General features: G+C 35.9%; 1 protein-coding gene across 1 annotated transcript in view; it reads right to left on the bottom strand.

The window, feature by feature from the left end:
- The window catches only part of SYT16 (synaptotagmin 16), a 165,250-nt gene extending 150,115 nt beyond the window's left edge, over positions 1–15,135 (bottom strand). The window contains exon 1 of the mRNA XM_031952688.1: positions 15,033–15,135. The gene's annotated coding sequence lies outside the window, so the exon portion shown is untranslated. The remainder of the gene's footprint in view (positions 1–15,032) is intronic.
- Positions 15,136–15,440: the final 305 nt, after the last annotated feature.

The raw sequence follows: 15,440 nt of genomic DNA, 5'->3' as shown, positions 1-15,440 counted from the left end.
GCTTTTTGGGCTCGTAAATTCCTTTATGAAGGACCTCTGTACCACCAGAACCTTGTGCTGGATCCTAGGGGGGTTTAGGGGAGCCAAATCTCTTCATTTGGTTCCCTGAATCCCAAACCTGCCACTAACCTCATCATTTAACTCCCTGACCACCAGAAATCCTAATCTCATTTTGGCTCCCTGAATTTAATCTCATCATTTGGTTCCCTAACCGGGAACCCCAAAAATCTAGATCTCATCAAGATCACTACAAACCTAAAACTTACACATAGAAAGCAGTTCTTTCTACACTTTCTTCCTCTAATTAGAGGATTTCTCCTGTATCTGCCCTCCTTTTTCAGCTTCCCTTTATCTGTAGTCTTTCCTTCTCCCACAATTAGAATATAAATCCCTTGAAGGCAAAAATGTATTTCTTTTTCTTGTAGAGTACATGGATTTCCAATGCCTAACACAGTGTCTGATGTATTTTGTTGTTGAGTCATTCTGTCCTGTCCAATTCTATGATTCCATGGACTATAATATGTCAGATCCTTCTATCTTCTACTATCTCTTGAATTCTGTCCAAGTTCATGTTCATTGTTTTCATGACACTACCTATTTCATCCTCTATCATCCCCTTTTCCTTTAGCCTTCAATCTTTCTCAACAATTAGGGTCTTTCTCAATGAATGTGACTTAAATATTTAAGCTTCAACTTCAGTAGAATTTAATAAATGCCTGTTGACTGACTGAATGAATGAATGAAATATAATTTGAATTTTCAAGAGAAACATTCACCTTAATTGAAAGGTATGGTGTTCCTCTTCCATTTTCATACATATGCAGTAGACTCATGGATTTAGCTGTTAATATTTCTATAGCAATTTATATTAGTAGAGAACTTTAAAGTAATCGTTATTAATATCTGACTCGGAGGAAACAAAAAAAATTATATGATGAATCTGTTTCTAGGGTAACTGACCATGCAGCCTAATGTAAAGAACATAGATGATTAGGCTGTTCATATTCAAACTATAAATGAGCAGAAATAATTACTCTTATGGTGTGGTCACTGCCACTACTTAATGTTTTCTTTTATTAGTTTTCTTTCATATATAGTTTGACTTTGACCAACTTATAGGAATAATGTGTCAGTACCAGTACATTCTTGGTCAATGAATAACCCACTTTCCATATTATACTTGGGCATTTTTTTTTAAACAGGAATTTTAAAAAATAAAAACTTTAAAAAGATTTATCTTTCAATCATGAAAAGTAAGGACATAAAAAGTTAGCTTAGGGCAAGATATCAAATGCTTCTTTCACTACTCTTTCCCCTTTTCCTCTCTCCCTCCCCTCCCCATATCTTATATCTATATCCTCTACACCATGTTGACCCTCATGACTGCAGTTAGTATCTTACAAAATAAATAAAATGATGGGAAGTTATATCTTAGATGAAATTATACAAATATTCTGCTCAACTTTTTCCAAGTAGTGACTTTTGAAAACTGGACCTCTCTCTTGATTTTTCTCCCAGAATTTTATTTATTTAGCCATCAAATAATAATCTCTTTCCCTAAATCTTTGCTCTGTGATATATCCAGAATGATCTATGAAAGTTTTCATTTGTCCCAAGTTCTAGTATAGGATCACTATAAAATAATAGCTATATTTACTCATGAATCATGTTACTGTAATATGCGATTAGATATATATATAAACAAAGATATGTAGCAAAGACTGAGATCCTCCTTTCAATTCTGAACTTTACCTACAGCCACTGAAGGGTTTATACCATGCCCATAAAACTATAAAAACATAAGTTAAACAGGTAATGGGAGTTTCTGAACTAGCATAGTTTTATCTGCCCATTCTTGCAAGGTTAGTCTTTGCCTCCACATTGGCTTTAATTCATGCCCCAGTAGAAAAAAAAAAAAGAGGAGGGGGGGGGGAAGATATAAAGAAGAAACTTTACCCAAGAAGATAATTTTTAGACCTAAAATGTACAAAATAAAAGTCTAAAGAGAAAAAAACAATAAAAACCTAAAATTTTCAGTTATCATTTTACTTTCTAGATTTAGGCTTCCTAAAACATAACTAAAACCTCAGAAAGGATCTCCATGACACTATACTGAAAGCAAATAAATAAAATAACATATCTAATCTAAAATGGTCAAAATGGCAGTCATTATCTTTGAAATGCCAGGCAGTGGGACTATTTCAAATTGGTCTCTTTGAAACAATCATTCAATGAATCAATAACCATTTATTAAGTACCTATGTTTCAGGCACTTCTCCTTCAGGGAAGGGGGGAGGGGATTGGGTAGGGAGAAGAGAGGGTACAAAAGGAAGCAAAATATAATCACTTCCGTCAATGAACATATAGTCTAATGAAAACTTTCAGCTCATTCCATAGCCTTCTGAGCATGCTATACCCAAGAAGTAATTTTTATTTATAGGAACAGCATTGCATAAAGAACTGGACCTGAGTCAAATTTTCGCTCTGTCCTTAGATCAAAGTGCCTTAGATCCTGTGGTAGTCAAAGATAGTCATTTAACTTTTCATATCTTTATCCAAACTTGGTGAGTTTCAGAATACCAGGGCCCAAAACAAGGAACATGGAGCTCACAAGGCAATAAAGCAAATTTTGTTGAGGGGTTTCAGAAAATAGAGAACTGATTAAGGAGGATAGATTAAGGAGCATGTGGAGGGTCTCTTGGAGTTAGGCACCTAGTTTGGGTTCCTTCTCCCCAAATCAGTAAAGTGTGGAGGGTTTCTTAGGTGTTCTCTGGTGTGTTTAGCAAGATCAAGCAATGGGGAAGGAAAGCTAGTGAGGAATCTGGACCTGGGGACTTTGATGCAAATTTAGACTAATGGGAAGAGGGAAGTTCCCTGGAGAATAAGTGGCTAGCTGATATTCATGTGAACTTCACTATGGGAAAAGGGATTTTGGGCTATTATAACTGATGGTATGATTCTGACATGAAAACTTTGGGGTTTTTTGAGATTCTTTACTATATAGGGTGGGAGGTTGCTGGGATCATTACATTTTTCTAGTCGCGATTTCCTCATATACTAAATAATGAGGGGAATGGACTAGATAAGAGTTGCTTTGTTTTGTTTTGTTTTTCTGTCTCTAAAACTATGATCCTATGGTCTTGGAGGTTAGAAAACTTGGGTTCTTCTGGGTGAAGAGAATATATTACTAAGTAAAACCCACCAAAAACACTTCTTGACAAAAACATCAAGATCTAGCTTCATATTTGTTAGCTAATCAAATGAATTTTTGACCCCTAAGATGTTCTAGAGAGACCAAAGCAATTCATACACATTGAAAGCCATTAGGGCATTGGTAGAGAAGAGAACATTTTAAGTGGAATTTAGCATTGAGGATATAAGGGAGAGGAAAATGAATAGAAAAAAAAGAAAAGGGGAAGGGAAGGAAAAGAAGAGATAGAGTGAAAAAAGGAAAGAAAAAAGAAATTTACATGATGATTTTGTTATAAATTTAAGATACTAGTAAGTTATATGTAATATAGATTTGCAGTTTCATGCATAATCATATTTTTACAATATTATTGTTTGTTCTTCATTCTCAAAGAGTCTCATGATATCAGAGAGGTTCTGCCATGACATACAAGTGAATTGGATTTAAGTGAGATAGGGCTGTGCAAGATCATCTTGCCTTACTTTCCTCTCCAAAGCCAGCTGGGTCCAGTGGCAAGATATAAATCTTGCTGGACTGGAGATGACCCTGGATAAAATGGAAGACCTTGGACTTTTTAAGTTGAAGATTTTTATGATATACAATGTTATAGAAGTACTTGTTTTGTTCCATAAATTAAAAATAAAATAAATTTGGAGGAAAAAAGAATAGGAAAAAGGAAAGTCAGATGAGAGAATGATGAAGGGTCACTGAGGAATAGGATTCTCATGTTTTCCTTAAAAACACTTTCTTCTATTTACATTGAATCATAATTATTATAAGCATCTTATTTATAATAAGACCTTATTTTTTCTATTAACAACAACTTTTTGCCCCTCACCCCACCTTTTTTTTTGCTAAGGCAATGGGGTTCATTGACTGTCCAGTGTCACACAGCCAGGAAGTTAAGTGTCTGAGGTCAGATTTGAACTCAGGTCCTTCTGACTTCAGGGCTGGTGCTCTATCCACTACACCAATAAGCTGCCCCTGCCCAAGAAATTTGTATGTGATTCTGGGCAAATAGATAAAGAAATATGTATACAACTTAACATTTTACTAATAATATATCAAAATTTGAGACCCCACACACACATTTAGTTACACAACTGCATTTGTGGTATCAACCCACAGTTTAAGAAGTTTTAAACTAGATGATCCTGAAATTCCCTTCCAGGTCTTAAAACATGAATTTATGAGCTCATGATCTCTTGTCATTCAATACTTAAAATATATTCTTTCCTCATCTATCATCTATCCAAATCCTTCTTTTTAAATCAGAAAGCATTAAGAATGTGCAAGAAATGAATGAAATAGCTTTTTTTCCTAGAGGACTTTACGTTATACTGGGGAGGAGGGAACACAGGCACATAGATATACAAATATAAATCATATGAAAAGTAAATACAAAGTCCAGCATCTGGTGAGACCACCTTCTCACAACTTTCCAGATGCCCCAAAGAATGCTTGCCTAGTGCTCTGTAGGGTCCCTAAATCCTCCAGTGGCTCATGAGTCCCCACTGATGTGTTTACCTTTAATTGTAAATTAGAAGAGATAACTAGTTCAAAATTAAGGCATTATTAATTAATTAATTAAGGCAAAATTAAGATAGCAACAAAATATTTCTCCAATACACTTAGGATTTGGTCTCCTTCAAATAAACATATCAGTGGGAAAAATGGAAGCAGGTAGGAAAAACACATGGAGAAATATATGTACAAGGAACATATGTGGTCAGGACACACACATGTACAGATAAACCATCCCTCTAATGTTATTGGGTTGTTGATGTCTTCCAATCATTGTGTCCTTTCTTCCAAGACAGCTCTCTTGCTCCTCACTGGTCTGCTTAGCACTATTCCACTAGACATTACCTGTCCAGATGCTGCTTAGCTGAACATTACTCAAATCTGGAATCTACTTAAATGGGGTGTATGGAGTGTTCAGGGAGGACTAGCTCCTCCCCTGTGAGGACTTGCTGAACCCTTTTCAAGGCTGCTCATCCTCCTTAGCTTTTTACCCTCACCCAACTCTCATTGATGGCTCCAAAAATCTGTATTATGTACAGCAGCCACACACCAGTAAAAGTATCTTGGCAAATCAGCTAAACCAGGTTTTCACTAACTAAATTATAAATTAGCTGCTTTCATGGCTGTTGGAACAAATTGTTCTCACTCACCCGTTCCCCTGGGAAAAGTCTTCATATGCTTGAATAGTAGACATCTATCTAACTCCCTGAGAGTTTGAAGCCTCTTAGTTATCCAGATAACTAGTCCACTCTGAACACTTCATACACATATATATATCTCTCCTCAGAGAGATCTAACAAACTTTTTCCTTCTTGATATGAAAGGAAGCATTAATTAGAATACAAGAGTTTTTGGAAGGGTATGGGGAGCTTCACAAAATATATCTAGGATAAATAGAACAAAGGTAGTCTTTAAATCAACTTGTTAAACCAAATTCAGTTGAGAGAAGACATGGAAAAACCCTGAATATGAATAGGCAGTTTTCCAGTGAAAACTCTAAACAACTTATAGTCATATAAAAATGCTCTTAATCATTATTAATTAGAAAAATATAAAAAAAAACTTGAGATATCATTTTACACCAATCAAATTGGTTAAAATGATTGAAGATAAAAGCAACAAATGTTGAAGGGGATGTTGAGATAGTAATTCATTGTTGATGGAATTGTGAACTGATTCAACCATTTGGAGAGCAATCTGTATTCCTAGTAAACCAGCTCATACACCTCACAGGATTTTTGAACAATATTTTTATAAGTGTGATTTCACAGATTGAAAATCTTATTAACTGGGGGAATCAATAAAAAAAAAAAAGATCTCATGGAGGCTAAGCTTATGAGATACCTCTTTCATGAAGCCTTCCCCAAGTCCCCTTGATAAAAAAGGATAGAATCATAGATTTTGATGTAGAAAGGATATTTAAAATAATAAAGCCAACCTCTTCATTTTATAGATGAGAAAGATGAGACATAGGTTAAATGACTTATCTAGAGTATCTTGCTTAGAAGCACTTGCAAAGAGTATCTGAAGCAGGATTTGAATCCAAGTATTACTGAATCCAGCATCTTATCCACTATAACATTCTGCCTTTTTAGGTTTTCCTAGAACCTTTGCTGCTATCACTCTTGACCTTGTATTATATCTACCTGAGTAGATGTCATATTCCTCATATTTTCTAGAAGGCATGGATTTTATCAATTTTCACTTTTTTGTAAACACTTCTACCATGCCTTACATATAGAAGACATTTAATATACCTTTTTTAAGAAAGCAAAAAATTAATTAGCATCAGTTGGCAGGCAGTTGCCAAGTAGCTAAATACTCCCAATAAATTTTTGCTAAATTGAATTCAATTGTTGCTTTATTGTAAAAAGATAGGTACTGTGGCCAAAATTGCCTTTTCCAATCTTAAGGAATGACAAAAGAGTGAGAACAAACATGTGCAAGCTGTTGTATTTAAAATTATTCCACTGACAAGTCACTGTTTTGTAAAATTCTGATGTGTTATTGTTTGGCAAAAATTAATTGCAAACCAGGAAAACACAATTTCTGTATTGTGTACAGAAAGGCCAGACACAAAAGAAAAAAATGGAATATAATAAAAATCATCTATAACATGGAAAATTTGTATACTTCTATAGAATCATAAAAATTTAAAGCCAAAAATGAACTCAAAGAGTATCTAATCTAACAATTTATTCTAAATTATACTCATATTTCCATTTGGCTACTGTTTTACAACTTTGAGTGATGTAAAAAAGTAAAACATTTTCCTTAAATATCTGTTTTATTATGCAAAGCAAAGGCATACTTATTATTAACAAAGTTAATAAAAGCAATGGGGTAAAAAAAGAAAATAATTGACCTAGTAACTAGTCAACTTCTGCTTCCACAGGAGTTCTGAAGCCCTGAGTCAGTTTCATTCTGTACTTCACTTTTCCAATCTGTGAAATGGAAATGAGAATGTCTGCCCACTACTTTCCTCTTGTGGCAATAAATGAACATGCTATCAAAGCTGTAACTAGGCCAGGGCACTGAAATTTAGAAGGTGAGGATAGCACTTTCACTTCTTCACCAGCTTAGCACCTAGTTAGCAAGAATAATAGGAATTCTAGGCTAACAAATGGCAGGCTTCCCCCTCTTCCACCAGGTGAACTCCTTATCAGCCTAATCCTGATCTAGTCCTATCTACACCCATCATACTCCAAGGTGAGCCTCCCAGGGACTGTGCCCAGAAGGACTGGAGTTCCAGAGTTTTTCCATGTCTTCTCTTGTTTGAATTTGGCTTAACAGGTTAACACTAATTTCATTCTGTTTGCTCCAGATGAAGCTCCCCACCCTCTTCCAAAAACTCTTGAGTTATAATTAAGGCTTCCCTTCATGTCCAGAAGGAAGAAGTTTATTAGATATCTCTGAGGAATATATTTCTATTCCTCTTCAATTTCAATCAATGAATCAATTCAATTCAATCTTCAATCAATGAGCCCTGATTGCTCATTTAAACCTCTATTTTAATGACCCATTATATTTTACATGTGAAGAAACTGGATCCATTTATCACAGACCAAGTCAGTGGCAGAACAGGAAACTAAAAGCCAGATATTACAGTTCCCATTCTGGTTCCTTAAAAACTTTTGTGGAACTGTGTAAGGAAAATCTGGGCCAACATTTATGTTTTAATGGAGATATGAATTGAAAAGAAAGGATGAGAAGTTGTAAGAGATGTGCTAGTAAATTTTAACAACCAGGCCTAAGGGAGAAGGTATAATGTATGCACACACTTTCTTAAATCTAGACAACCAACAAAACAATAAATGAAACCCTGATTTGTAGTGATTTCCCATTTCTGAGATGTAATGCTCCCAACTGACATTGTAACAATGGGTCTCCTGAGCTAGTTGGAGTTAACTCCAGCATACCCTGAAAGTAATACTCTAATTTTTTTGGCAGCTCCTGAAGTTTCAGTGAATAGGAAAGTCTTTTCATTCTTCCTCTATGTCTATGACCCAGTCAGTCACCTATTCAATAAACATGTGTTAAGTGCTTAATATGTGCCAGACACTGTGCTAAGCAATAGTGATAAAAAGAAAGATCTCTTCACTCCCTTTCAAATTTATCACTGAAAGAATACTAGGAGGATGGAAGATATTCATGCCAAGGTTGTGCAAAGTAATTTCCTCACTCCCTGCTAGAAATACCTTCTCTTCTCTCTACCCTCTATATGTTATTAAGGGATACAAGTCTTTGGAGACTGAAATAATGAGGAAATGCACATATATATACAAACTCATGCATTCATAATCCTAGCTACTCCATCCTAGACATGGTTCTGGTTGGGAGGAGCTTTAGAATTTATTTAGTTCAACCCTTTAATCCACACATTCTTATAGATGTTCAAAAGATGTCAACCAGTCAGGGATTTCTAGTTCAATTTCTTATTTTGTTTAATGCCTACTGTAACTCATCTTATTTGTATGTATAATTCACAATTGTCTTAAAAATACTCAGACAAAATGTCATATAAAACCAAGAGCCGAAAAGGAAAATATTTTAAATAGCACTAACCTTAGTTTTTGATGCCCATTAAGTTTGAAAAAAAGAAAACATTACCAACTTTAATCTTCAAATTTCAGTAATGAAGACAATGTATTCATCTGGGCTGTTGTTCTTAGCAGCTCATTACTGTGAATAGTATTTTGCTAATGTTCCACAGCTGTAGTTAAAGTTGTATCAGTATTTCTAGCATAAACACCTATTTCAAGGGCTTATTACTCAGTTGTACAAAATGTGTTTTGAAATGAATATTGTTACCACAATGCCTCCATTTAGAAGGAAATTTTCTTTTCTCCCTTTCCCAATAAAAAGCGCCCACTTGATAATTCACATTTTAAATATGTCCTAAATGCATATTTGCATTGATAGAGAGTGACAACTCTAAAGACTGAAAATGAACACCCACACACCACCAGGAAGCACATTGTACCAAACTGTACAAAAAGAAGGATATAATGTTAAGGAAATAAACATAGGAAAAATAGGCTGAAATGATGTTAAGATTTTGACACAAAGCCTTGAAAAGCAGGCTCGACAGCTCTGGATCCTCCATTATGTGTAATGTACAGTGACTGGGTCAAAGAATACAAATATTTTGTAGTAAAATCTCACCCAACTGCAGGGAATAGTAACAATAGGTAATGAAGAAGGGGAAAAAAACAGTATCATGGGGATCAGGAGACCTATGTTCTATTTCTGTTCCTGCTTTGTGACTTTAACAAGACACCTCCACTCTGGGTCCCATTGTTCTCCTCTGTAAAGTGAGTAATTTTACAGATTTGCATAATCTCGAAGGCTTCTCAGTGCTAAAATTCTATGATTCTATCCAAAATGCATTTATGCCTTTTTGCTTGTGTCAGTATCTCAGCATGAGAATAATGACAGTGGTATTAAGGGGAAAAAAACTAAATTTGGAGCGAAAAGGGCTGGGTTTGAGTTCCAGATCTAGTTTGTATGATTTGGGGCAAGTTATTTAACCTCTTACTGAGTTTCATTCTATTTCTCTGTATAAAGAATGGGTTGACAAGATAATCTCTAAGGTCCCTGACAGCTCTGGGACCTAAGAAAATGGTAGCATGTTTGAGGGAATTTCCAAAACATTTTCTTTCCTCAATCTAATCTGGAACCACCTCCACTTTGAAACTTTCTTCTTGGCCTCAGCTACAACTTCCAAGTCCCTTCTCTCCCTTGGAGATTTTTATACACCCGTGTTGGATGATTGAGAAACAGTATGAATTAGTAAGTAGAAACCCTGAGGAAGGAACAACTTGGCTTCAAATCCTGTCTTTGACACATACAAGTTGTGTGGCCCTGAGCCAGTCCCCTCACTCCTCTGAATTGTAAGCATACTCTAAAACTATAAATTTCAGAGCAGTTCCTGATTTACATTGGTAAGAGGAATTTACTCATTTCCTATATGAATGAAATAAAAGGTCTAGAAAAACAACACTACGGATTAAAGAATCCACAGAAAACTAGTAAGGTGATTTTTTGTTTGTCCCTTTTAATAGAGACAATTTTGCCCCCACACACCACCACTCCCACCCCTACATTCCCCCAAAAAAACCTATATATGTGTATTTTTTAACTCTAAAACATAGTGAGTCCTATGGTCCCCCTGGTTTATGTGCCAGGAAGAACAAAGCAGACATGTCAAGAACATATTTGGGGAAGCACAGAAAGAGGGAAAAAAACCATGCTATTGCCCATGCCATTCTATGTTGACAGGGCTAATAAGCTTATGGCTGCATATAGTTGTGCATTATATCTAATGGCCATCTCTACTGTAGGATATGATGTTCCTCTCCCAGACTGATTCTTATGTGAAGTTAAAATAATCCATCTTTTTTTCTCAGAACTCAGCTTTAAAAGGTCAAAGTCTCCCACTGCATCTGAGGCCATCATCCATCATCCTGATCTATATCTTATCATAAAGATTGAGGTTGATGACTTTGCACGGCCCTGTCTCACTAAAATCCAATTCATTTGCAAATCAAGACATCACCCTCTGATGTCATCTGTCCTCTTCAAGAAGGAGGGATGCACAACAGCAATACTATAGAATCTATCAAAGATTTAGATGAGAATTTAGTTCAACCTCCTTATGATGCCCCACAGAGGTAAATAACTAACCCAAAGATCATATACATAGAAAGCATAAGAAGATAGTTGAACCTAGGTCCTCCAGTTCCAGAATCAACATTCCTACCACTGTACCATTTTGTCTCCCTAGGGTTTCCCTAGGCTATTTTTCACATGAAGCTCAACTTCAGCTACATAGTTTTCATTTCCTTTTTTCTTTTTCTTTTTTTGGGGGGCAGGGGGAGGGGAGGGCAAAGTAATTCAGATTAAGTGACTTGCTCAGGGTCACACAACTAGTAAGTATCTGAGTCTGGATTTGAACTCAGGACCTCTTGACTTCAGGGCTGATTGGTGCTCCATTCACCATGCCATCTAATTGCTACTGACACTGTTTTTGAAACAAATAAAAGGTCATTTTATTGAATGATCATGGCAGCTATTCTACCTGTCCAATTTTCATCTCTGGCCAAGGTTATATTGTTATGCCTCAGTTTCCCTGAATGGCAATTAAATGTTGCAAACAAACTGAATTACCATTTGGTTATATATATATATATATATATATATATATATATATATATATATATACACACACACACATATATATAGAAATACTTTTTTTTAAAACCAGCTCTCAGAAGTTTGATTAGACAAGGAGGCTTTTTTTTCCTTTGTCAGAGGTTTTTTTCTCTCCAAAGCAATTAACATCAACTTCTTTTGTTCTCTCTCTTACCTCCCCCAAGGCAGAGCTGCAACTTGAATCACATAAGGTTTTATTGCCCCCCCCCCTTTTTTTTTCTACTAGCAGGCTTTTCTGTCAGATTTTAAAAGCAGCCAAGTTTTTCTATGTTCCTTTTTCTTTCAAATTAGTGCAGGTACAATTAGATATTAAATAAGATGTTAAAAACCATAAGCATTTCTTATGCCAAGCACCTTTGCAATATTGAAATGACCAATTGCCAAATTTCTCAATCATTGTTCTTGAAACAGAACTCCTTAAATTAATGTAACAGACAAGTCACAAACACTGACCACACAGACACAACATTTAACAAGCTAGGGGCAAACTTCTGATATCTCAGGAGTGCAGTGAGGGAAATTTTCAGGTTGACAATTTCTCCCTGCCAGAAACTCAAATGGATCCTTCCAATCAGCATCCAGATTTGTACCCAAAAGCACCCAGACCAGTAATGTTTAAAAAAAAACACCAAAAGTTATGCTCAGAAGCACCCAGATTTGTGCCACAAGACACCCAGATTTGTGCCACAAGGTGTCCCTTTTAGCACTTCCCAGAGTTGTATGGCTTCTCAGACCAACTTTTTCTGGGGACCCAGATTTACTAGCAATCAGATCACACAGAAAACTTACCCTGGGGGATTTCAAATCTCTCCATGTGGCCAAAATGGGAGTGTCCACGATGAGCTCTTGTTATGGCTAGAACTGCTCTCTCTGTGGGATTTTGGAAAAAACCAGAGACCAGCTTCCCTAAAAGAGCCCAGATTTAGCCACTTCAAGGCTTTCTGTGGAGACCTGTTCTCTAATCTCTAATCTTACTCTCAGATCTCATATCTTGGTGGGATCTCCAGAAATGTAATGCTGAAGAAATTGAGGCAAAACAGAGATTAGGGTTTTTAATATTTTAATAGTGAAGAATTTGATCTAGCAAAGCCATACTAACCAGAGCCAACTGGCTGGATTGGACTCTTGCCTCAAAGCAGCCAGCCACAAGCAATTAATTCCAGAGACTTTTATAAAGCTCCAGCGATCAGGGAAACAAAGGCAAGGATGGGGGGTCGAGGGGAGGGAGGAAGCAAAGCACTGGGTGAGTGGAAATTCCAGGAAGGATCATAACTTTTTAATTCTTAACAGGTTGGGGGTCAAGAAGATGGTCTAACAGGAGATTGGAAGTCTGGACCCAGGAGATAGAGAGTGCCATCTAGGTATTTGAGAAAAGCCATCTGGATTCTTAAATCTCTTTGGAATACCAGAGTGGCCAGAGCTTCACATTCTTAATAATCTCAGTCCTAATGGCTAGGAGGGAGGGTTGCCACCAGGGAAACTAAGGCAGAACAATTCAGGAAAAGTGAGGCAAGAAAACTGAGGCAGAGAAATTGAAGTATTACAAATCAGGGAAACTGAGGCAGGGAAACTGAGGTATTATAATTCAGGGAAACTGAGGCATAACAATATAAGACATGAAAGAAAGAGATTTTCTCTACAACTGAGAAAGACTACATTTTATCCCTTCCCCATGTCCCTTCTTTCTCCCATTGAGAAGGAGGGATCCAAACTGATTTGAAAAAATAATAATAATCCCAGTTATTTGGTAACCTTAAGAATGTTTCTTTAAAAGGCAGGTCAATGTATATTGAAAAGCAGTCTTTTATTCCTATAAATAAAGCTTTAGAATGAGATGATAGAATGATTATATAAAGTACTTTTAAAGCCATTGTAATTCCAGAGGTTGTTAGCCAAACACCTGTTCTGAGAAGACTACTGAAATTGAAAATGTGTAAGGACAGGATTCTGAATAGGGATGGCTAGGGATAACAACAAACCCTCTTTGAAAAGGTAGATGCATCTTCTAAGTAAGACATAAAATTTTGTGAAATTTGCTTAAGAAAAGGAAAGTGGCAGATCCTTTTCATTGAAAAACTTGTCCTTGCTCACTCTAGGAGGGAGCCACATATACAGTGACTTTTCTTTTGCCTTTGTTACCCCCAAAGCAATCATAATGTTGAGATTTGGAAGGGACCCCAAAAAGTTGGGGGGCTCACAGACTGGTGTTGTGAAGTGTCTCAAAAGAATTTGCAGGCTTGAACCCATACCTAAGTCAAGGAGCAAAGTATATTGTAATAATAATGTCATTGAAGTGGGCTAAAATCCAAAGGAATTTAGCAAAGATCCAGAAGCAAGGAGACACATTTATTGAATTCTTGATGCTATTGATATGCTAATTTTATGACCTAGAAATAGAACTGAGAAGTAGTCTCAGGAATTTGGTAATCATTGACCAGCAGACTAAGACTATCCTAAAGCCAGAAGATTTTAGAAACATTGACAGACAAAATTGTCAGAATAACAGCATTCTAAGCTTAAAGAGTCTTAGGATCATTAATATATCTTCCCTAAAGTCTAAAGGAAGAAATATTATTACATTCCTAGACCAGAAAACTTTTGCAACCATTGACAAACAGATTGCCCAAACTCCAATGTTGGGGGGGGGGGGATAAGGAGGGTGAAGGGAGAGGGCAGCGAAACTTAGGATCACAGGTTACAAAGCCAAAAGACTTTAGAATCACTGACAGATTGTTAGAACAAAAGCACCCCAAGGTCAGGAGACCTTAAAATTATTGCTGTCCCTCCTAGAAGCCATATTCTATCAATATCTCTAAAGTAAAAATGGAAAGTGTAGTTATTTTCAATAATTCATTAGTCTCTAAAGAGATCATAATCCTAGAGATAGTAGTGGGGGGGAAAGAGAAAAAGAAGGAGGGAGAGACAGACAGAGACAGAAAGATGGAGACAGAAAAACAAAGTCAAAAATGTACACTTCCTTCCCCTCTTGAATGGGAAAAAAATGTGAAACATTTCAGATATTGTCAGGAATGATTGATGTGTATGTGTGTTAGATTTTACTAATTTTTTTCCCCTCTTCCTTTTTTAAATGTTCATTATAAACTGTGGATTATTTGGGAATGGAAGGTGGAAGCATTGAGTAATGGATAGAGCTCTGGATTTGGAACCTTAAAAAAATTGCATTTGAAACTTGCTCAGTGACATTAGGCAAATCATTTAAGTTTTCCAATTCTTAGTTTACTCCTCAATCTAATCAAAGGATTAGAATTAATGACCTTAGCGGTCACTTCTAATTTGAAATCTATGGTTCTACATTTGGAAATGAAGATGATATAAAAATCAAAAGATATCAAGAGATTTTTTGTTTTTGTTTTTGTTTTTTTTAAGGTCACCATACTTAATAACAAAAATATAATCTCTTAATAGAGATATAATCTTATAACAGAGATATGGGAAAAAAGGAAGATGGAATCCGATGAATAGTATGTCAACATTAAAAGCCTAAATATTATTCTTATCTGAGCATATATTAGAAACATGAGTTTATTCCCTCCATGTTTCAAATCCATGAAATTCAAGAGAATTACTAAGTCATAATGCTTACCCAGTCCCTCATGAACCCCAAATTTGCCTCTGGAGCGTTTTCTCTTTCCTCGATGTTCCAAACATGGGAGACCCCCTATCTTTTCAAAACACAGTTTCTTGTTGATGAAGAGGAAGAGAATTGCCAGTAGAACAATAAAGACACCAACAGCAGATAAGAAACCAATGGCTTCTGGAGTAACTAACAAGAGAACAGAAAGAATATATATATTTTAAGTCATTTCTTCAAAGACTAATGGAGGCATATGCCCTCAAAATTTTCTTGATTGAATTACCTTTGTCAGTAAAAAAAAAAAAAAAAAAAAAAACTGAGTGGAATAGTCATTGATATTTAATGGATTAAAAGGTATAAAATTTGTTATGCCAAGTTCCCTTTTAATATGGTGACCCAGTTCCCCCAATTGTCCTA

The sequence above is a fragment of the Sarcophilus harrisii genome, chromosome 2 (genome assembly GCF_902635505.1).
Source record: "Sarcophilus harrisii chromosome 2, mSarHar1.11, whole genome shotgun sequence".
Classification (NCBI taxonomy): Eukaryota; Metazoa; Chordata; class Mammalia; order Dasyuromorphia; family Dasyuridae; genus Sarcophilus; species Sarcophilus harrisii.
The sequence above is the reverse complement of the archived record's forward strand: the minus strand, read 5'-3'. Positions and strand labels throughout refer to the sequence as shown.